Source organism: Lissotriton helveticus, chromosome 1_1 (assembly GCF_964261635.1).
Source record: "Lissotriton helveticus chromosome 1_1, aLisHel1.1, whole genome shotgun sequence".
NCBI classification, from domain to species: domain Eukaryota; kingdom Metazoa; phylum Chordata; class Amphibia; order Caudata; family Salamandridae; genus Lissotriton; species Lissotriton helveticus.
In genome coordinates, this window is record NC_136057.1 from 1,315,461,229 (window position 1) to 1,315,483,934 (window position 22,706).

General features: G+C 44.2%; 1 protein-coding gene and 1 long non-coding RNA gene across 2 annotated transcripts in view; one reads left to right on the forward strand and one right to left on the reverse strand.

The window, feature by feature from the left end:
• Positions 1–4,254, reverse strand: part of EPHX3 (epoxide hydrolase 3) — a 155,906-nt gene extending 151,652 nt beyond the window's left edge. Inside the window, exon 1 of the mRNA XM_078681669.1 lies at positions 4,030–4,254. The gene's annotated coding sequence lies outside the window, so the exon portion shown is untranslated. The remainder of the gene's footprint in view (positions 1–4,029) is intronic.
• Positions 1–22,706, forward strand: part of LOC144823300 (uncharacterized) — a 106,552-nt gene that overhangs the window by 45,366 nt on the left and 38,480 nt on the right. The window lies entirely within an intron of this gene.

A 22,706-nucleotide genomic window follows, 5' to 3' on the forward strand; every position in this document is an offset into this window, starting at 1 on the left:
AGATTGACACCAATTTATAAAAATAGCCAGTATCTTCCCGTGTGTTTAGGCATCGGAGAAAAATCGTGCAGGTAAGTACAAGTTTAAATATAGATTTTTTTCACTTTAAAAAGTGGACACAGTGTAATTTCTGAGTTCAGCAGTGTCATCTTATGGAAGGAAAAACAAGTTCTGCAACCAGGTACAACACATTGACTTACAGGACCAATCTCCAGGAGTTAAGGTGAGTGGTGGGCACGGTCTAAGGCAGCACCAGCAGTACACCACAAGCGGCACAGGGGCGGCAGGGTGCAGGGTGCAAAACAGCGTCTGGAGCCCAATAGGTTTCAATGGGGATCGGTCTCTGTAAAAAGAGGCTGCAGGTTCTGCCTTGAAAGCCAGTCGGGGTGAACCAACAGGAGGGTTTAAGGCATGCCATGCTCGGGGACATAGGGACTCCTGGGGTCTCCTTCTCCACGGTCCAGGGGCAACAGATGCAGAGGTGTCTTTAGGCATTGACGTGTGTGCAGAGGCTACAGGCCACATCGGGGAGTCCACGGGGGAAACCACGATGGACTCGAGCTCTGGAGTGCTGGACAACTTTTGTTGGCACTGGTGGCCCACTTCAACTCGGGCCGTAGGGACAGGTGCAATGGTGGCTTTGAGTGTCGGGTTTTGGCGGTTCCGGAGGCTTCAGAGTCTTCTCTTTGGTGTTTTTGCAGGATACAGGAAACAGTTCTGGTGTTCTGCGGGAGGTCTTGGTTTTTATTGAATGCAGGCAGTCCTCCCAGGTTTTGGAGACCCAGGACGAATGGAAGGCTGGCAGAAACCAGTCAGCGAGTACACCAGAGGTTGGTAGGTTTTCAGAGCGCGCCTCTAATGGTGCCCTCTGGGTGCATGTATTGGTAAATCTAACACTGGCATCATTGTGGTTTCTCAGTATGAGATGTTTGATATCATACATCCCTATTTTCAGTGAAGCCATCATATAGCTCAGGAACTTATTTTCATCAGTGTTCAGCACACATTTTAAAATGGCTTCCCTGGTCACTTGTACTGGCAGTAATAGGACTGACCAGAACAGGGGCATATCTGCTCATGCAGGTATGCCCTCACGTGTAATATTCAGCACTCTGCTTTAGGGCTATTAGGCCTGCAGTAGGGGGGACTTACAAATATTACATGCAGTGGTAGGGGACATGACACACCGAGATGGATGGCATGTCATGTTTTCACTTTGGTCTGCACCAAGACATGCTGCCTGCAACAGCAGCCCTGCAGGTGCTTTAGGAGGGTGGCACAAATTGTGCTGTTACCCTTACAGGCACTCTTTAGTACCTCAGGCCCTAGGTACTAGCGGACCAGTTACTAGGGACTTACAGAGGGTGCTAAAGGTTTTGCCAATTGGGGGAAACAATTGTACAGTTTTAGGAAAGAGTTCTGGCACTGGGGACCTGGTTAGCGGGAACAGAGTTCACTTTCAATTGAAATCACAACATTTACTGGGCAAACAGTGGGGGTGACCATGTCAAACAGGGGCACTTTCCTACACCAAATTAGGCAGAATGAGTGTGACATCACCCAATGTGACATCGCATGTGGAATCACAGAAAGTAGCATCAGATGTTAAGACCTTACATATGTTTAGCATGTCTACATTTAAGTGCTTTTAACAAATTTGATTTTTCATTAGGGCTGTGCCAAAATATTGATGCAACCCCGACGCAAAACCTGGGCTTCAACTTATACATTTTTTTAAGCCTGCCACAAAGAGCATAAAGGAAAAACGTGGCAGTAAATCTGTTCTGCTTCATTGGTTGCAATGTCTGTTTTATAAAAATATCTTATGGGGTTAAGGCACCTGCAGCTTAGATCTTTGTGTGCAAGCTAAAACTCAGGGAATAATAATAATGGTAGCATAACTCTGGAGGATAACGTATTTGATGGAGAGCTCTGTGTTTTGCGTAGTCCTCGTTTTAAATCAAAGCAGCATAAAGGGTTAAAATGTCTCCTGCTAAAGCACATTATGTAACAAGCAGATAACAGACTTGTATTTTATGTTAAAAAAAAAGGTAAGTGGGTTACTGCTTTGAATACAGAGATCCGTTTGTAACTAGCAGTTCACACATTGTAATCCTTATAATATAGCACAGTAAGGTATGAATGACTAGTGGCTCCTACACCATGTAACCCTCATGGTCTTATGTACAACATATTTTCCATTGATGTACACACATATGGCTTATTGTCAATGTACAATCTGTGTGTGTGATGTAAAGCGCTCTGACACCCTGCATTGGAATGAGTAGTGCTAAAGCTCTATAAAAGAAATAAAATAGTGATATTTAAATTGTTATTTGTGTAAATACTGGGGCGTCCAACACAACTGAGAATCTTACAGTTTATGCATATCTCTTATATACAGGGACTGAACAAAGTCAAAAGCATTTCTCTCTTAAATCCCTGTGGAGTGATAAGACATGAGCCGTTGTTTCCCCTCCACTGCATCTAGGTGTGAGGCTCCCGGTTGCTCCCAGCCAGGATACTCCAACAAAAAGAGGACTAATGGCCCCTTAACTCCAGCTTTTTTATGGCCAAAATTGGAATCTGATGAGGCCATTCCCCGCCTGCATGTTGCTGCTCGGAACAAAAGCAGTCAACGCTAAAAGTGTCCCAGTGTCAGAAATTACACAGAGACGAGTTCAGCATATTTCTATCAATACCAGGAGAAGTAGGAAAAGAATGTGGCACTCCGCTGAAAGTTGTCAACTTTGCAGCAGGGTAGACGGCGTCTACCCTCGACTCTAGCCCTGGAGGTAGTGGATACCTTGGTGGTAGACCTGGCAACTATTAAACTATTACAAAAGCAACTCCAGGCAATTCTAATCCAGCTTGGATGGAAGCAAACACTACCAGGTTAAAGAAGCCTTCCCTATTCAGAGGAGATTTTGTTTCAAAGACAAAACCATCACTCCTCTCAGAATTTTGATTCAGAAATAGACCATGAATGGGGCTTTTCTCTCTGGTGCAAAATACATAATCTGGTATTCAAGCACCTTATTAATGAGCCTGCCATTCAGAAGGAGGGGTCAGACGACAAGGACTGAATGTTTGAGCCGGACACCCCATTCCAAAGAATGTTTCCACAACAAGGTGGCAAAAACAGAACCACTGGTATTATATGATTCTGTGGCGTTTTTCGTATAAATATGGATTTGCCACATACTCCATTATCTGCTGTATAATTTTCAAATTTTAACCCAAAAAAATTGTAGCTCAAAGAGATCAAAAGTAACTAAAAATAATAATAAAGCATCTGCACGTGCTGCCACGGAGCAGTGGAAGTCCCTTGGCAAAAGCTGAATGGTAATCTTTCCGAAGCTTATTGCTATATTTGCATATTAAATAGGTACTAATGAAATTAAACCTGTGCTAAATCGGTGTTAACATTTGCAAAACAACGAAAAAAGAATTAAGTCATAGTATCACAAAATGTCCAGCATTATAAGCATTTTCTACCCGAATAATTTAGCCAACCATGTCACAAAATTTGGTCCTCTCCTAACCCATAATTCCAGTGGCGCTGAATATAACCAAGGCAGATATTGAGTGTCCCTTGCCAGAGAGGTCCGAAACAACACCAACCAGTCTGTTTGGAATCGAAGGACACTCTGGTATAGAAAATTGTCTGTTTCTTCAGATAGGCACTTCATTAAAATATTCTAAGCCGCATAGCAATTAGGGAAGAGTGTGACCCCGGAATGCTTTCAGTTTGGAAAATAATATATGAAAGAAGTGCGAAATGGCAGGCATAATATATGTACTCTCACCATACAGCCCTGTACTACTTACACAATACAACGTGTGTTGCCACAGCCTCACAACTTTTTTTGGGGAACATAAGTCTTATTATTCCATCTCTTAACACCAGGAAATGATGTTGTTGTTTTAAATGGCTAAATAGGTCCCTTTCTAATATTCTTGATGTAAATCGTTTTCATACCAAAGACATAAAACGGCTATTACCATGGATATAATAATGGTACATACCTATCCCGTACCTCGGACAGCCGGGTACACGATCACTCCTGTTTAACCTCGATTCCAAAGTTCTTGAAAGACGGAAGACGAGGACAGCCAATCAGGGACCAGCACTGCAGTTACTGGCAAGCAAGGGGTGGTTTGGGGGAAGCCTGTTGCAAAGCCCACTGGTTAAAATTGAAAACCCATCCGTCTACCACCTCGGAAGTGCGTACCTCGCGACCCGGAAGTGGCTGCCCTAGCAGCCGTCGGTCTCAGTAATGTTCTTCTTGGCGGTGTTAAGTTTGAAGTAGAGGTAGAGGATTAAAACATTCACATCGAGTAATGCGCGTCCAGTGTACCCTGGAGGGTGTGCTCACTACGGACCTGCGGAGGTGCTCTCCTGATGCGCCGTGCGACTGACTGGCTGATTAGGAGTAGGACGGGCTGGGGGTGTCTAATGGAGAGGGAGGCTATTAGAAGCGTGGAACGGGTTGTTCAGCACCGGCCGTTAAAATAGCATGCATTTTTTTGCAGTTTTATGAAGCGCGAACTTGGCCCCAGGACATTAGAGCGCTTTACATGAGCACAGGGTTACATTACACGAGATCGGATGAATTTGTAGTTCTCGGTTACAGAAAAAACAAGCATTGGCATAGCAAATAGGTCTTGCCTTTGGAACCGTATAAGTATTTAGTTATGCAGTACAATATCCTTGGTGCAACAACATCAACTGTTGCATGGCTAAACACTTATAAGGTCCCAAAGGCGATACTTATTGGCTATGACAATGCTTGTTTTGTGCAAGTTTGGGGCGTACCCAAGCACTGATTACACAGGCTGGGGTAAGAACAGGCAAACGCGTGGCAATAAACTGGTCACTCACAGCCTTATCACAGCTCAAGGGTAAAGACTGTAAATCACCAGAAGGAGATGAAAGCCAGTTGCCTCTCAAAGCAGCCATTGCTGGCTGAAACCAGGCTTTCTCTTTTTAGCCAACAGTGTGTACATCTGGAGAGATGGCAAAAAAAAGGGAAAACAACAATAACTAGGGAGGCAAGGAAACAGCGCCGAACTCCGATGGAACAGGGTAAACATGGGAACTGGGAACTACCAGTATGTGGGTCTCAGAAATCTCTCTATTGAACATAGGGCAGGAAAACATCAGCCATAACCTCACAGGGAGGTTGTACCCATGAGCAGCTAAAGCAGTGCAAGAAAGGGACAGGCTTTTTCCAAGTGACTGGGAAACGAGTACTATAGATGTGATATTTCCTTTTGTACCTTGATCGGACATATTTCTCCCCAGAAGACCCACACACATTGAACTAGGAAGGTTGACATACAGTCACAGGTTGTTTGTAAGGGCACAAGATATTTTACTCCTAAGCGGTAACACTACCAGACTTGACACAGGTTAGGCGGCGTTGCTCAAAACCCAAAGCGTTACTGCAAACTACCATGAAGAGACGATAAACTGTACACTCATCAGACGGACTAGAATGGATGGTCTAATTAAGTCTGCTGGCTTGCTGAACTGCTCATGATCACAGATTTTAATCTCGATGGGTCCACTCAGCCTTTCATCCTTCAGAGGTCGATTAAAATTAGTACCACTGAGAAGGGATCACAATACACGTGTAGCCTGCGCCAAAAAGCCCCAAGGGTTGATTTGTGCTCTTTACAAATACATGTTTTGTAAGACCCACTCGACTCTTGGCCCTTCAGGAAATACCTCTTTAAAAATAACACCAGTTCTAACCTTTTATTATATTAATAAAGCTCTTCAAACATAAAAAATAACACACGCCTTTCAAAACACACACCCACACCAGTGTGGTTCAGGAACAAATGCCTAACGAAGAACCTGTTCTAGAGAATCTCAAGTAGTCAAATGTTTTCATAAAACACACGGAGGCAAAGTAATAGCCAGCTGCTGTGTTATACAGCTACCCAGTAGGGTAACATAGCATATGGTTTACAGAGTTAAATTTGAATAGTAGGCTAGTATGCTAGCTAAAGTTTTACACAAATATTATGCAGCAGCAATGAATCATTTACCTTCAGATGCTGCAAGTCACAGTGTGTGCCAACATTTGTCGAGGTTACAAACATGCAGTTATACACAGGGGTTAAAACAATTAAAACTATTTGTGAAGTGTTGTGTTCAGTGGTGTAATCATTATGTCATCAATTATGCTGAGAGTACAGCAGTGTGATCGAACCGCGTAAAAACTACCGGTTTAATTGCTATTGCTAAGACAATCGGAGACTGGCAGGGGGAGCCCCATGGTGAGAGGTAGTGAGAGACAGACAGTAAGAGCGAAAGGGAGTGGACGAGAAACAAAGAGCGGAGGATACAGACCATGACAGCTAAAGACAATCGGAGACTGGCTGGGGGAGCCCCATAGCGAGTGGCAGGGACAGACAGACAGTAAGAAAGTGGGCGAGAGACAAAGAGGGGAGGAGAGGAGAGGAGAAAAGAGAAGAGAAGAGAAGAGAGGCAGTGCAAACAAAAGTCAGAGAGAGAAGTAAAGAGAGAGCGCGCGCGCGAGATGCAGAAATCCAAAACCTCCGAAGAGAAACGAAGGCGAGAAGAAAGAGTGTGAGGCAGGCAGATAGAGCCAAAGACCAAGAGAGTGCGAGAGACGACCACATAGTGCTGAAGAGTAAGAGAGACCTGGAAAAATAAGGAAAGTGTAAGAGACGAATAAAGCAAGGCAGAGAGGTCTAAAGAATGAGAGACAGACAGGGACCTTTACCCGTGACGGAGAAAAGACAGATGGCGGCTGCGCGCGTTCACGCACACATGCATGCAGGCTTGAGGCCAGCGGCTGGCAGCACTTTGAAAATCCCCTTACTAAAAGTCGAGCAACAGCTCATGCGCTGTTCTAGGCTCGACCTAAAAACTATTGTGAGTTTATAGTGGCAGTACATCCCGCCCATAGTTTACTTTGGCCGGCTTTATTGTCACTCTCATTTGCTTGCTTCTTATTCGATAGCCTGCCTCCCCTTGTGTTTGACCCTACCTTAGGGCATCCTCTTTACTATCCTTTTGTTTGGTTGATTCGCATATTTCCACACTTTTCCATTGAGTCCTTCATATCAGTGCATTGTTCTCTCTCTCTTTTTTTTTTTTAGCCCTCGAAGTCTTTCCCAGGGTGCTGCTTGCCCCTCAAATACCCGCCCTTGCTCTGTGCAGCTCCACACCCCTCCGAGCCTGTCTGTGAAAGCATGGCAAGGGGATAGTTATGCAGGGATGTGACTGAAGTGATGTTTTGATTTTCTTCTGTATTCCACATATTGCACAAAAGCACCAGCTTAGACACACAAAAGCTTTTAAGGGGAAAGTTCATCTGCTCTCACTCAGCTGGTGTTTGAGGTGGAGGGTGTACTTGGCATGAAACTTCGCCTGGAGGCCATAAACCTGCTCACTAGGCAGCTACTAGATAACCGAATGGCTAATCCAGGGTAAAGTAAATTAGGTCATGTCAAGCGTTTCCCATTACATTCTCACACTTCCTTCTTCATTTTAAATGCCGTTGAGTTTCCTGAGTGAAAAGTATTTGAAAAATAAACCACCCCATTTATAAAGATTGAAAACGTTGAGTTGAATATATAGTTTTGAGATACCACATTAGGTATGTGTTTGCTTTTTCTTCGGTATTTGTAAAAAAAAAAATATTTGACTTTTTTAAAGCAATACTGTATACATAAACATTGGCAAAGCCAACAGCTTGGCACTCACATCATAAAGGCAAGACCTATTGGCTTTGTGAATGTTTTTTTGTAGGTACAAGAAGTTTAAGTGATTTGCCCAGAATCACAGGTTGTTGAGCAGTCTTCAGGACTTAAACTTGGTTCATCAGCTCCAACGTTAAAACCTCTGGCCATTTTCAATGCAAATAAGTCTAGTGGTGGCCTCCAGTCTTAGTCTTTTAACCTTGTGCATGCTTGGATTGTTATGATTTTTGCAAAATGTTATTGTTGGGGAAGCTGTGGGCCTCCACAAATGAAAAAACAAATAGTTCAAAGCAAACATTTTGTTTTGGTCTCAGAAAGCACACATTGCCATAGTAAACCGTGCATTTGTGATAAAACAACTGCTGCTTTCAAGCTCAATGTAATGGAAATGCACCATGTACTTGCAGGACACTTTGTTGCATTTACCAACTAAGTATACACATACCCTGAGGAGCTGGGGTGGCTTTGGGTTTTGTGTACGGAGACCTATGTCAGCCAGAGTAAGCCACTGCTAGATACTGCTGCAAAGCTGTACATCTAAGCCTGGATTAAGAGAGGGTGGGTGTCTGCAAGCATTTAGGGGATTCAGACTCTGTTCTGTGCTGTAACTGGTCCTTGTTCTAAGCCAGCATGTCAATCCGGGAAGGATTGGCTTCCTGGCTGCCTGAATTGAAGTACTTGAACAGAGGTTCTGTGCTCAATGGCAAGGTTTCTCCACCCTCACTGCTCTTCTTTACAGTAGCTACCTTTCACCGAAATTTGAGCAAATCCTTCCTGCATCAAGTTTACATTCTGTACAAGCTAGCCTTTAGGGTTACACACCTTCCACTAGTGCCAGCTCTGTATAAAGAAGGTATCGGGTGTTATCCTCCAACACAGTGATACAAAACTGCGTGGGGCAATGTTCCCTCAAATTTTTTTCCTCTGTGGGCAGCAGTGTAAGCTCTCTGTGCGCTGCAGCCATGGCTGTGTGTGCCAAGAACCAGACTGCGCTTGTGTGCAGCACCAAATATCACTCCAAACTTTTGCTTTAAAAACTGAAAAGACGGTGCATTTCCACACATACCACCCACGTTAAAGGGCTTAAGGCAGATTTGCAATTTGAATACACACGCCATGACATGAATTGGTTACACAGGCAAGTACACTTTAGGTTTAGAAAAGCACAAGATTCCACTGGCTGAGGGTCCATAGACTGCCTGAAGTACATGCAGTTCTTCAGCTGAGAATGCCATTATAACAGAATGGTCAGAATGAAATTGAGGGAGAAGAAATTAGATGGGCGCTGGGGAGAGCCTGCAAGCTGACAGGGATAACTGACATACTTAAGTTAGACCCTTCTAGGACTTATTGCAATCTCATAATACCCCACATACCCAACAGTGGAGACATGCTCTACTGGTGCACCCAATACGTGGAAAACTGGGTCCATGACCTATCTACATACCACAGTCCCCAATTCTTCAATATCTACTCACCTGTACGAAATATGGTGGGACGAATTCTGGCTTACATGCAACTCTAATTGCTAAGATCTTCTTGCAAGCCACCTCAAATGCACTTCATAATTGGGGGAAGTGCAATTACAGACACAATTCTTTGAGGGGGATTCAGAGGACCCATTAGAAGAACATGATTGAGGGTTAAGGGAGGCCCGTATGAAAGATAGTTATTTTAAGATACTACATCAATGGCAGCGGACCCCCAAAAGACTTTATGCCTCTTTCAAATCCAACACTTTTTTCTCTGCTTTTCTCTTTCATGTGTCTTGCTCCTCCTTTTGTCTCTGTCTTCTCCCATTGCTCCCCTCGTCCTCTTCTTTTTGCTTTTCTGTTCTTCTGTCCTCACCTCTCGTCTCCTTACTTGTTTTTTTTCTTTTCCTACTTTTCCTTCCTTTTCTCTGGTTTTCCCTGATCCTTCAATCACACATGATCTTTGTTTCTATCATCGCCTTGTCTCATCTCTCTCCCCTTATTGCATTTATCTCTCCCACCATTTTGCCCCTCTAACTCTCCTGTCCATTAGCCTTTACCTCCCTTTCACCTCTCCTAGAGGCCCTGTCCTTCCCTTACACTCCTTTACTTTTATTTCCCTACCTCTCTCTCTTTCCTCACTGTTGTTTCCTTTCTTGCTCCTGGACAGTTGCTACAAGATTAAACTGGTTTTAGTTCGCATTAGTTTGGACAAAGAAAATCAATCTTTTGGGCCAAAATTACCCAGATGAGTGTCAATAATACTACAAAAACAAACCAAAAATTAAAACATTCGTCAAAATAAAACTATCAGTCAAAAACAGCACGTTTGGTTTTTTTCATTAATAAATGCCAACTTTAATAAAGTGATGTGTTTAAAAAATGTGTTTTTACAATAAAAAACGGTGTTCCAAATCTTCCTGCACTGAGCCAAATACATTCTTGTTCATTAAAAAAACGATAGGTTGCTTTTCTAACCTTTTGTTAGTAAAGCGCAGTGCTTAATTTATGCCAGTGGTTTCTGGCGCTTAGCACCGGCACTTATTTCTCAGGGCCGGGTCTATTGACTTAGGTGCACCAATCTTTCCAGTTACATTTTCTTCGCCTGCACAAGTTGCACAGAAAGTATAGCTGTGTGTTATGTTAATTCTGCACGTAGATGAGAGCTTCTGGCAATAAAGAGGGAGGGGGAGTCAAGGGTTGGGCGCTTCTGCAGATGCAGAACAAGGAGATTTAAAAGCTTAACCTTTAAATGTAAGCAGAGCTCAACAATAGGCCTATAGAAACACAGACTCCTCCTCTTACAGAAACATCCAATGCACTCCAGAAAACACGCACATTTACACCATACGTGCATTCTTCCTTAAATACGACCCCTTAGATAAAAGTCCTCTGTCTAATGCCTGCAGGAGATGCAGTCCCTCAGTACATCACATAGGTAGTACAGGCCGCCGGGCAGATATACAGACACTGAACCCAGACACGTGATTTGATGTGTTTAAAATGGTAGTGATCGTGTATATTATTTTATAGCAACTAGACCTTATTTCATTAACTGTATAAATGTGCATATCGCTCTTTATGAAACATTAACTTGGTAATAAGGTCTCAGAAGTAGTGCCTCTTTATTTCACTGTAGCTCACATGACTTCTAATTCAGACATGTTCATGTAATTCATGTCATTCACTGTGACCACATGCTTGGCCGTAAATTAACCTCATGTAACCCATTTCAGGATGAATTGAGCCTCACTTATAGACCGTACCCCCCTCACAGACACCACCTTCTGTAGACACAGAACACAATGTCTTTATCCTTGCTCATACAGCTTTCTGCACAGGGATTGGAGCCTCGCTGTCTGTGCAGCCATGTACACAGGGCAGCCGAAGAAGAGACAGTCTAGCACAGCAAGATATCTGTGTACACCTCTTCACCTGGGCACACGGGAGTGGTGCCCTGCAGTCTGTGTTGGGAAGCGCAGGGTACTACACTATGTAGTAAGCAACCCCTACCCAGACAGCTCCACAGGAACAGGCACTCCCCTGACCTAGAAAGCCTGGTCTTTGCAGGCACACTACTCTAACACAGCACAGAAGGGATGCCTGCAGTCTGTGCCCGGGAGCACAGGGTTCTACATTACAAAGCACGCAGCCCCATACCTGAACAGTTCCCTACAGGAGTCACACTGAGCTATACACCCATGTCTATGCAGCCATCTACACAGGAAAGGCTGAAGAAGTGCTTCATTTGAGCCAGTGGTTGCATGTGTTTTCCACCGGCATTAATTTTTGGGCACCAGGACTTATTTTTTTACATTTCATACTTTGACCATAATCAGGAGATAGAAAGGCAGAATGGGGGAGGCGGACGATTTCTGAGTACTTTTGGGCCCCGGCACTCATTATTTTACAAATTAAGCACTGGTAAAGCGTGGTGAGGGGAAGTCTGTGGGCTTTTGTTTAAGTATTCATGTTATTTACAGCCTCTTCACGAGCTGTGATTAACATGAATACTTAAACAAAAGCCCAGAGTCCTACCTGCACCGTGCTTTTCTAACAAAAGAGTAGAGCAAGTTTAAAAACACTGCGTCAGCCCTGCCAAGTATCACGCATTGCGCATTAGACTAGCGCATTTCAGTGTGGTATTCTGCATTACGGCACTGAAATGCATTGTCACGCATATGCATGTCCCAGCTGTCACTGAAAGTGCTGCCTCACTGTTGAATGTGGCAGCGCGCCGTCCGTGGTGTGCTCGATGCTCCTACAGCCAGCGTGGGGCTTCCAGCAGAGTTAAGGCTGCTGGCAGGCTCACACTCACTTCAACTGCCACAATGTAGCATAATCCGTGATTTTGATTCCCCGGTGCGCGGCTCTGTCAGCCTGACGAGTCCTGGGCTCTCAAAACAAACAGGAGCACTGTAAATTAACAGAAAGCTGACAGCACCCGGAGCAACTTGCAGGCTTGTTTGAGCGGAGGGAGGAACATGGCGGCGGCAGGCTAGCGGCTGCTGCGAGGCTCTACACCTGAGACACCGGAAATGAGCTGAGACGGGTTTTCCAGCGTTGTAGATTCAAGGCGGGCGTATCGGAACACATGGTGAGACAGATTATTGCTTTCTTGTGGAAAAATTATATACGCGCTATTGAAAAACCTCTTTGTTTCTCGGAGGTTTGCACTACAGAGGAAATCCGGCGCTAGGACCCAGCAGGACCCAGCAGGAATGTTTGAGCGGCGATACTGCAATGAGCGAGGTCAGCTGTGCAGACTAACCAGCCGCGGGAGTGATGCGAGCGTGAGCGGGGAGACGCGGAAGCAGATTAGCGGTGTTGGCAGCTCCGAAAGGGAGAAAGCGAGACCGGCAGGTCTCAGAGTGAGCTGCTGCAGGCTGTGGGCACGTTCAAGGGCAGCGCTCCTATTTCACGTGAGAGTGGGAGCAAGAGCTTTTGCACTTCGAGAGGCTGGCACATTCAAAGGCGGTAAGGAGGCATCTGAGGGGGGTGTCTGTATGGAGGCAGACAAGCTGAGACTTTTTACAGCCCCCCAAAACGATAGGGAGAGTGAGTGTGTCATTAAAGATATTAGCGGTATTGGTGATATTGTGGAAGGGGCTTCATCTGATAATTGCCCAGCAAAGCAGAATAGTAAACAGGATATTAGAACCAAAGAAAAAGTAGGTGAGGCAAGGAACCAATACCAATTAAGGTCCAAGTCAGACCTTAGGAAACAAGGGGTCTGGAACCTTTCTGATACAGTGGATAGAAACGGCCCAATCCTCATCTCCCCTCTTAAACAGAAAAGGAAGACAGGAGCCGGAGGAGGAAGAGGGAAGACTAAGATAACCAAAGCTGTAAAACAACCACAAGTACCTAGAGGAACCCCTTCATTAAAGAGTTTCTTCAAAATTATGGAGAAGGCAGTGAATTTTAAGGAAGGGGCGAAAGGCGAGGCGATGGCACAATTAGACCCTAAGGCTATGGATGCACCCATAGTGGAGGAGGGCACAAACTCTAACAGTTCTAATAAAATTATGGTTTCCCCGCCTCACCCCTCCTTGCCCTTGCCCCTGACGAATAAGTACGCTGTGTTAGATTTAATCTCTGGTGATGAAGAGGCAGACTCAAGGGCTCTGGTTGTCTCTAGGCAGGATATAGAGGTGGATTCGGACACCCTGCTGGATGCAGCACAATCAGGTTCTCCATCATCAGAACAACCCGTGATCTCCAAGTCTGTAGAAACTTCTCGTTACTCGATTCCTTCAACTAGTACTGCCAATGTACACCTCTTACCCCTCGCTACCTTAGATATACATGGTCAAATTCCCCAGGTTGATGGAACAGTTGAATTATCGGGGGAAAAAGAAGAAGGAGATAGACTTAGTTCTTTACTTCATGCATTGAGAGATGACTTGATGGGAAAATTTGAGATTTCTGAGAGGAATCAGAGAGGTCTGCACAATAGATTTGACCTTCTAGAGGCTAAACTGGAGGGAATTAATACTAGAACTGGTGCTTTGGAAGGTAAAGTCTCGGCAATGGCAGAGATTTCGAAAGGAAACTCCAGAGACATAGAGTTATTAAGGGCGCAGAATCGCACGTTAACAATGGATATGGAGAGATTGGAGACACAAACCAGGCGCAACAATCTTAGGATTCTTAAAATTCCTGAGGGAGAAGAAGTGGAGGACATAAAGGGGTTCGTATGCAGATTACTCCGGGAAGACATCTTGAAAGATAGAACAGACATCAACTTAGAAGCGGAGATCCAACGAGTACACAGGGATCCATTTAGGTTGCACTCAGACCGTAAGACACCCAGGAAGATTCTGGTATACTTTCAAACATATAGCGTGAAAGAGTTGATCCTGAATCGTTGTCTGGCACGTACTTCTCTGCACTATCGCGCTAACCCCTATCAAATAAGATCGGATATAGGGGGTAAAACCGCTTAAAGACAATGGGAGCTTGGCTCTAAAATGCCAGAATTGCGTTCAATGGGAGCCCAGGTACAAATGAAATTCCCGGCTCTCCTAAAAATTATGTGGAACAATAAAATGTTCTCCTGTCACTTTCCAGAGGAAGTTGATGAATTACTAGTTAAAATGAAAATGAAAGAATAGTCGTCTAACTTTCATTTCTTTGTCCACTTCATTTTTTTTTTTTTTTTTGGATTATATTCTTAGTGTGTGTGTTCAATAATAGTGAGGAGGGGAAAAAAAGGAAAAAAAGGAAAAGAAAAAAAAGGAAAGGGAAGGGATAAAGGAAAAAGAAAGAAAAGGAAAAAAAAATGAAAAAAGGGGGAGGGGAAGGAAAAAAAAAATGTGCACATATATATACATATATTCACTAAAAAAAGAGAAGGGAGAACGGAAGGAAAAGGGAAAAAAAGGAAGAAAAAAAAGAGGAAGGAGAAGGAAAAGGAAAAAAATAAAATAATATATATATATATATATATATAGTATGCTGAAAGACCACTGTTCTCTAACAGGTGTGGGTGTGGTAGGGTGTAGGCCTCCTAAAGGCGCATCGACGCCCATCAGGAGGGAGGGGTTCCTCGGGGGGTGGGTGGGGAGGGTCCATAGGGGGAAAGGGATAGGGAAAAAACAGTTGAAAATGTCCTCATATGCCGTAAATTTGTACTTGCTTAAACTTAGTTACAGGTCACCATTAATTTTGGAGGTAGGGGTAGCAATACTAGATAATGGCTCGTGCTAGCAGTAAAATCCTCTCCTGGAACTTAAATGGCTTGTGGAGCCCTAAGAAACAACAAACTGTGTGTGAGTTTCTAAAGAACTCTGGGGCGTGTATATCCCTTTTACAGGAGACTCACCTGGGAGCAAAAGAATGCAGAAATTTAATTGGCAGATATAATTGGGTCCAGGATATCTTGTGTTCCAAACAAACAGGTGTGACTAGAGGAGTTGCAATAGTAGTGAGGGCCAACGAGGGGATTAGGGTTTGTGATTGGAGTACAGACCAATCGGGCAGATGGTTGGGTGCAGTTGTTTCAATTGGTGGTATTAAATTGTTGTGAGGGGTATACTATGGCCCTAATGAAGACAAAGTCTGTTTTCTGCATAATTTAGAAAAATACATGCTACAGCATACAATCCCAGTTATATTAGGAGGCGATTTTAACCTTCTATTAGATCCCCAATTAGACCGCACCTCAAAAGCTAAATATAATCCTCCAAGAAAATCTCTTCTAGTCTTAAAAAATATTATGAAAGATTATACACTAAGAGATATTTGGAGAGCTAAATATGGTGACCGCAGAGAATATTCTTTTTTTAGTAAAAAAATATCACCAGTTTTCAAGATTTTTTTTTTTTTTGATAGACCAATCCTTTTTAACTAACACCATTTCAGTCTCATACACTCCAGTGGGTTTGTCAGATCATTCTGTGGTAGAGCTACAAATTGTCTTAAAGAATAAAATACTAGAAAATCGTTGGACACTTGATAGAACGATCCTATTAGACACTGAGGTTGGACATAAAACGAAGGAAAGTATAGGTGAATTTTTTAGGTTTAATGAGAACAGTGCTTCAGACCGTATTATATGGGACACATTTAAGTCTTATTTAAGAGGAATATATAGCTCTCATATGATCTTAAACCGTAAGCTTAAAAAAGATAGAGATACCCAAGAGCTTAAATTAATAAAATTAAAAGAACATCAACTTCAACTTGCTGTCCTGGAAAATAAACCCAATATCTTAAGTTTAGAGAAAGAAGTTCTAGATTTGCAAACGGATTTTAAAACAAGAGCCGAAAAAATAATTCTAGATAAATGGGAAGTTAGTAAGCTTCGCAATTTTGAATACGGAGAGAAATGTGGGTCCCTGTTAGCCTGGAAGGCTAGGATGGAGAGGAGTAGAAACAATATCAAATCCTTAATACAGCGTGGGACTGGATTGACTTTAACAGAAGATATTGAGATAAAAAGAGAAGCCAGAATGTTCTATGAGGAATTATATCTGGAGAAGAACAAGGGGTCACAGAGTGAACTGGATGACTGGTGGGCCTCAATAGAACTGCCCCAGATAAATGATCTTGATAAAGCTTTTTTAGCCACTGAGATAACGGATGGTGAGATAAGATTACAATTGAAGAAGATGGCTAGAAATAAGGCCTCGGGCCCCGATGGACTCCCGACAGAGGTTTACAAGGATAATGTGGAAGAAATCTTGGTCCCATTACAGAGACTTTTTAATAAAATCTTTATTCATGGAGAGCAAATCCCTTCCTCCTGGTCAGATGCTACAATCTCACTAATAGTCAAACCAAATAAAGACCCGGAAAGGATAGAGTCATACCGGCCAATTTCACTTTTAAACTCGGATCTAAAAGTCTATTCTGGTATCCTGGCATCGAGGTTGGCAAAAATAATTAAGTCTATAATTCACCCAGACCAGCGGGGATTTATACCAGGTCGTCAACTGAACGAATTGACTTTTCAAGTGATTGGAGCAATAGATATCGCTACTGAAACGAAAGCACCTCTCACCATCGTAGCTATTGATGCGGCCAAAGCTTTTGACCAGGTGAATTGGCTTTTCCTTTGGAAATCAATGATAAACTTTGGCTTCCCAGAAGTATTCATCAAGGGAATCGAAACGTTATATAGAGGTCCAAGAGCCAAGATTTTGGTTAACGGTAGTCTCACTGACTGGTTGAGTATCTCTAGAGGGACAAGGCAGGGCTGCCCTCTATCCCCCCTTCTTTTCGATATTTATATTGAACCCTTCGTATGTTCTTTAAGGCAAGATCCAGAAATAAAACCATTCAAAATAGGAAATCTAGAACTTAAGACAGCTCTCTATGCTGATGATTTACTTCTTTATACCTCTAACCCAGAGGAAGCAATACCAAAACTATTTAGATTGGCTGAAGATTTTGGTTCAATATCAGGGTACAGCATCAACAGGGACAAAATTGAAATAATGAGCTGGAATAACCCTGCCCCAATTGCAGAAGCAAAATCTAAAATTAGATATTTGGGGGTTTATCTCACACAAAATCTGGACGACACTCCCAAGATTAGCTGGGTAACAGTTGTAAAAGAGATCAGAAAACTCCTAACCAGATGGAACACCCTTCCTTTAAACATATTTGGTAGGGTGAATTTAGTCAAAATGATAATTCTCCCAAAAGTTACTTTTTTGTTTAATTCCATTCCTTTAATCTTCAATAAAAAAGATATTTCCAATCTACAAGGACGAATTGGTACTTTTATCTGGGCTACAAAATCCCCTAAAATAGCTTGGAAGAAGCTCAGAAGAGGACTGAAACTTGGTGGATTGGCACTTCAAGATTTACTTTCTTTTTGCTACGCCTTCCAATTTAAGAACTTTAGACTTTTAGCCAATAAGTTGGATTCCACTTCACACGGCAGACTGTTTCAAGCTATGTTATCAGACCTCCCATATAGCGCAGATTTTTTCTTGTTTAAGTTCGGTGACCAAAAATAAAAAATAAAAAAATTAATAAATTAAATAAAATTCGATTAAAGCTTCTACGGACTGCCCTAGATAATTGGCGATGGATACGGAAACTCACAGGTATCCCTTATTATCACTCTCAAGCCCCAATCTGGGACTCCCCTGGTACTCCAGAATGCCTATTGGACCAACTAGCTCTCCCTCTGAAGAAAGCTGGCCTTAAAAAATGGGGGGACCTCTGTGATGTCTCAAGCTTATTAAGTTGGGAAACATTATCACGCTTAACAGAGGGCACCATTATAAGGTTTAAATTTTACCAATTGTCTGCATGGTGGGGAAGTCAGAATTGGAATACGGAAGAGGAGAGCCTCCCGCTTGACTTAATAACTAGGCAGAAGGGATGGAAGGGTGAGACTGCTGAATGGTATAAAATGATAACGGGAAGTAAAGATAATGAAAATCTAGAGGCTGAAATTACTAAACTATGGGATACCCCTGCAGTACAGATCTCTGATGCCATAATAAAAGTCTGGTTAGACTCTTTCACAATATCTCAGAAAGTTATTAAACCATCAAACCTGAGAAGAAACCACCTATTCACAATGTACAGGGCCTATTGGACACCGGCTAAACTCTCCAAAATATCAATAGCACAGTACTTCTGTCCAAGGTGTAAGTTATTAGCAGCAGATGATATCCACATGTTTGCTGAATGCCCTGTATTAGATGATTTTTGGAGACAGGTATGTGGTTTCTTGGAAGAGGTATTGTTATTCCCTATAATATGTTCCCCCAGACTTGTTCTTTTTGGTTTTCCATCTGACTATAACATAAATAGTTGTATATCACAGTTTATCTTCTATGTAATTGTCATCGCTAGAAGAGAGATCTGTAAAGAATGGAAATCAGAACTCCCCCCAAGATTTGCGGACTGCCTTAAGAACATCATGGCGGTGAGTAGTTTGGATTTACTATGCGGAGGGGTTAAGTCTGTAAGGTGTGATCTGCCTTAAAAGCATGGCGTGAAAAATAACAACAATAAGTCCAATGATTATGCCAGAGGTTAAGTGGTCTTGTCCTCCCTTAGTAGCAAGTAACATTGGGATAGGGAGTTGGACTGGAACTAACCTTACCTCTGGGCGATCTTCAATGGCTATCCACAAACATAAGGGCGGTCAAGGAAGGTTTGTGTTAGTGGCCTGAAGGACGTCTATTTAGAGCTAACCTCTACTGGTGGCATATATGAGGACAAAAAAAAAAAAAAAGAAAGCTGACAGCACCCGGAGCAACTTGCAGGCTTGTTTGATGGGCTGGCTCAACAAGCACAGGGCTCAGGCAGGTGAGATTACGATGTAACTAATTCACCCACGCAGCGAGGTTGCGCAGACCGCTCTACTGAGTGCTCACACCGCACATAACTATTCACTTGCGTCAGACTATTAAGTACCATAATTTGCCGATGCCATCATCACCAATCCGTCTGCCACCAAAGTGACAGTGCCTCAGCAGACACTGCAACCTGCTGCGCGTCCAGCTGCACTGAGGCAGTCTCAAATGCCGCATTGGCACTGTCCTCGACTTGAGGCCTGGACCACGGTCGGAGCTGCTTCAGGGGAAAGTCATCGGCGCTGCGGGGTGGCCCATCACAGTCCGAGTCGTTGCGGCTAAAAGGCGCAGGAGCCGGCTCGTTGGCAGCAGCTGCTGCAAAAGTAAGTGTCTCATTACTTTTTTTGAACAACTACTTGTGATACCAACAGCGCATTTTAGCGCACAGCAGCGATCTACGCAGTAGCGTTTTTAATTGCTCACGTTTTGTATTTGATTTCATTATTTTTTGGCATTGTACCTTGTTTTTAGCCTGCGCCGTCCTCTCAACCGCATTGTAATTGTTTTTCACCGCGCTTGGCGGGTCCCTGCATTCCCCGGTTCCTCCTGACTTTGGCCGCCATATTGGGGGAAGTTTTCTCGGACGCCTGGCGGCGCCATTGGTGCAAGCAGACCAGCTGTCACAAGGACGCGCTGGCCTGCATATAAGGAGGGCATTCTAGGCGGGCTCTTCCTTTAACAACTACTTGTGATACCAACAGCGCATTTTAGCGCACAGCAGCGATCTACGCAGTAGCGTTTTTAATTGCTCCCGTTTTGTATTTGATTTCATTATTTTTTGGCATTGTACCTTGTTTTTAGCCTGCGTCGTCCTCTCACCCGCATTGTAATTGTTTTTCACCGCGCTTGGCGGGTCCCTGCATTCCCCGGTTCCTCCTGACTTTGGCCGCCATATTGGGGGAAGTTTTCTCGGACGCCTGGCGGCGCCATTGGTGCAAGCAGACCAGCTGTCACAAGGACGCGCTGGCCTGCATATAAGGAGGGCATTCTAGGCGGGCTCTTCCTTTAACAACTACTTGTGATACCAACAGCGCATTTTAGCGCACAGCAGCGATCTACGCAGTAGCGTTTTTAATTGCTCCCGTTTTGTATTTGATTTCATTATTTTTTGGCATTGTACCTTGTTTTTAGCCTGCATCGTCCTCTCACCCGCATTGTAATTGTTTTTCACCGCGCTTGGCGGGTCCCTGCATTCCCCGGTTCCTCCTGACTTTGGCTGCCATATTGGGGGAAGTTTTCTCGGACACCTGGCGGCGCCATTGGTGCAAGCAGACCAGCTGTCACAAGGACGCGCTGGCCTGCATATAAAGCGACCCTTCTACGCGCAGCGGTCGCGCCGTAGTGACGCCGGAGTCACGCCAGAGTCCAGCCCGTCTGCGCCCGTCCGCGCCAGACCACGCCAGACCGGGCCTAGGGGCTACAATGACTGCAACGCCTCGGTCGGCAGCTTGAGCGAAACCCACTGCAACTTTATTATATACAGGTGAGGCTTTGAAATCTCTACGACCTCCGACTTCTTTAGATTGTACTACCTGTTCCTTACCGACCCATAAATTCCAATGCGATGGCTGTAAGTGTCACACTGGCAAAATGTCTACTTGTAAGGCAATGAACCAGGTCCGAACGCGAGGTAAACGGAGGACTAAAAAAACTCTCCCTATACATCCTATACTCCAGTTCTGGAGTATTAATTGTAGGTCCCTCCCAAAACATAAACTAAACATCTTCGACTTTATTGTTACTGAGCAGCCAGACGCCCTGTTTCTTACTGAAACTTGGCTCCATGAAAGTTCTGGTCCTGATATTGCCACCGCAGTCCCTAACAACTATGTCATGCTGAGGCAGGACAGAGACTCCGGAAAGGGAGAGCGCATTGCTATTATTTTCAAGTCCTGTTATTTTTGTAAACTGGAGGCCTTTCCCCTGTCTGGATGCGAGGCGGCGTTTTTTAAACTCGCAATCAACCCCCAATTCATCCTGTCTGGCCTCCTGATCTATCGCCCCCCTGGCAATGCTCATGCATGGACTTCTTCGCTTGCCGACACCATAGCCCCTTTGCTTCTCAGGGCAGCAAATTTCACAATTCTCGGAGATCTAAATCTGCATCTTGAAGATCCCTCATGTACCATCAGTAAGTGTTTTTTAACCGATTTAGAGGTTCTTAACCTTACATTGTGCAATTCGGGGGCTACTCACTCTGCTGGGCATCAACTGGACCCTATTCTTTCTAACCTTCCTTTTGATTGCTCTCAGAGTGCTCGCCCTCTGGAGTGGTCTGACCACTTTGCAGTCCATTTCGCTCTATCTAACACCAAGCAATTTGCTGAGAGCGGCCATGGCACGGGCGAATTAATTCATCGGTGGGGTAAACTTGACGTTACGAAGTTTAACCAGCACCTTTTTAACACCCGCCCTGAGAACGGCGACGTCCCACTTAGGGATTTGAATACTGCTGTATCATCTTGGCTTACCAATGCTGTAAACACCGTCCTTCGCCCCACCCCGAAATTTTCTAGACCTCACCGCTGCCCGGCACCTTGGTTCTCGGCCGATTTAAAGGCCTTGAGAACTAATTGCAAGGCTCTTGAAAGGAAATGGAGGCGCTCCTACTCGGCTTCCCGGAAGATTGCCTATAAAGAAGCCTTGAAGGGATACCATTCCCAATGTAAAGCCATGAGAGCTGCGTACACTGTAAACACAGTGACACAAGCTCAGAACTGCCCCCGCACCCTCTTTGCTGTTGTTAAAAAACTGACAGGAGCGGACACCATCCCGACTCCCCCGGTTTTGGAGGAAGCTCAGTGCAATTCCATTGTGGAATTTTTTATTGCCAAGGTTGAGCGCATATACGACTCTATGAGCGTTCCCATTACAGTAAATCAACATCAATCGGGACCAATTGCCGTGAATGAACTCCCGCCTCCAAAGGTAGTGGTAACAAACTGACAACTATTTGATGACATCTCGTTCTCCTCCTGCCTGAATAGCGTTAGATCTGGCTCACCGTGTGATCCGGTACCTACAAAGATCTTAAAGTTGCTGGATCTCGAATCTCGGCGAGTTCTCATGAGACTCTTGAATGCCTCCTTAAAGGAGTCACACGTGCTACAGGACTGGAAGCACACAATGGTTGTCCCTCTCCTGAAAAAGGCGTGAGCTGATATGTCCAACCCTGCCAATTTCAGACCTATATCCCTGTTGCCTGTTTTATCTAAAGTGTTGGAGAGGCACGTGAATATTCAGCTTACCCATCTTGCAGAAAATCTGGGCTTCCTCCACCCTTCCCAGCCCGGCTTTCGTGCGCATCATTCTACCGAGACTGCGCTACTCGGGGTAACGGAGAGGTTACGGCACGGCATTGATCGCGGGGAAACTTTTGCCCTCATCCTTTTGGATTTGAGTGCGGCATTCGATACCGTGTCTCATTCCATCATACTGAACTCTCTCCGGTCCCTGGGAGTAGATGGTCCTGCACTGGCCTGGATTACCTCCTTTTTAAGTGAGCGCACTTTGCAGGTCTTCTCTACGAAAGCCGCATCTGCTATTTGTCCTTCGGCGTATGGCGTCCCTCAGGGGTCTATTCTCAGCCCTTTATTATTTAATATTTACATCAAACCCCTAGCTTCCATCGCGGAGGGCGCTGGGCTGACCATTTTTTCATACG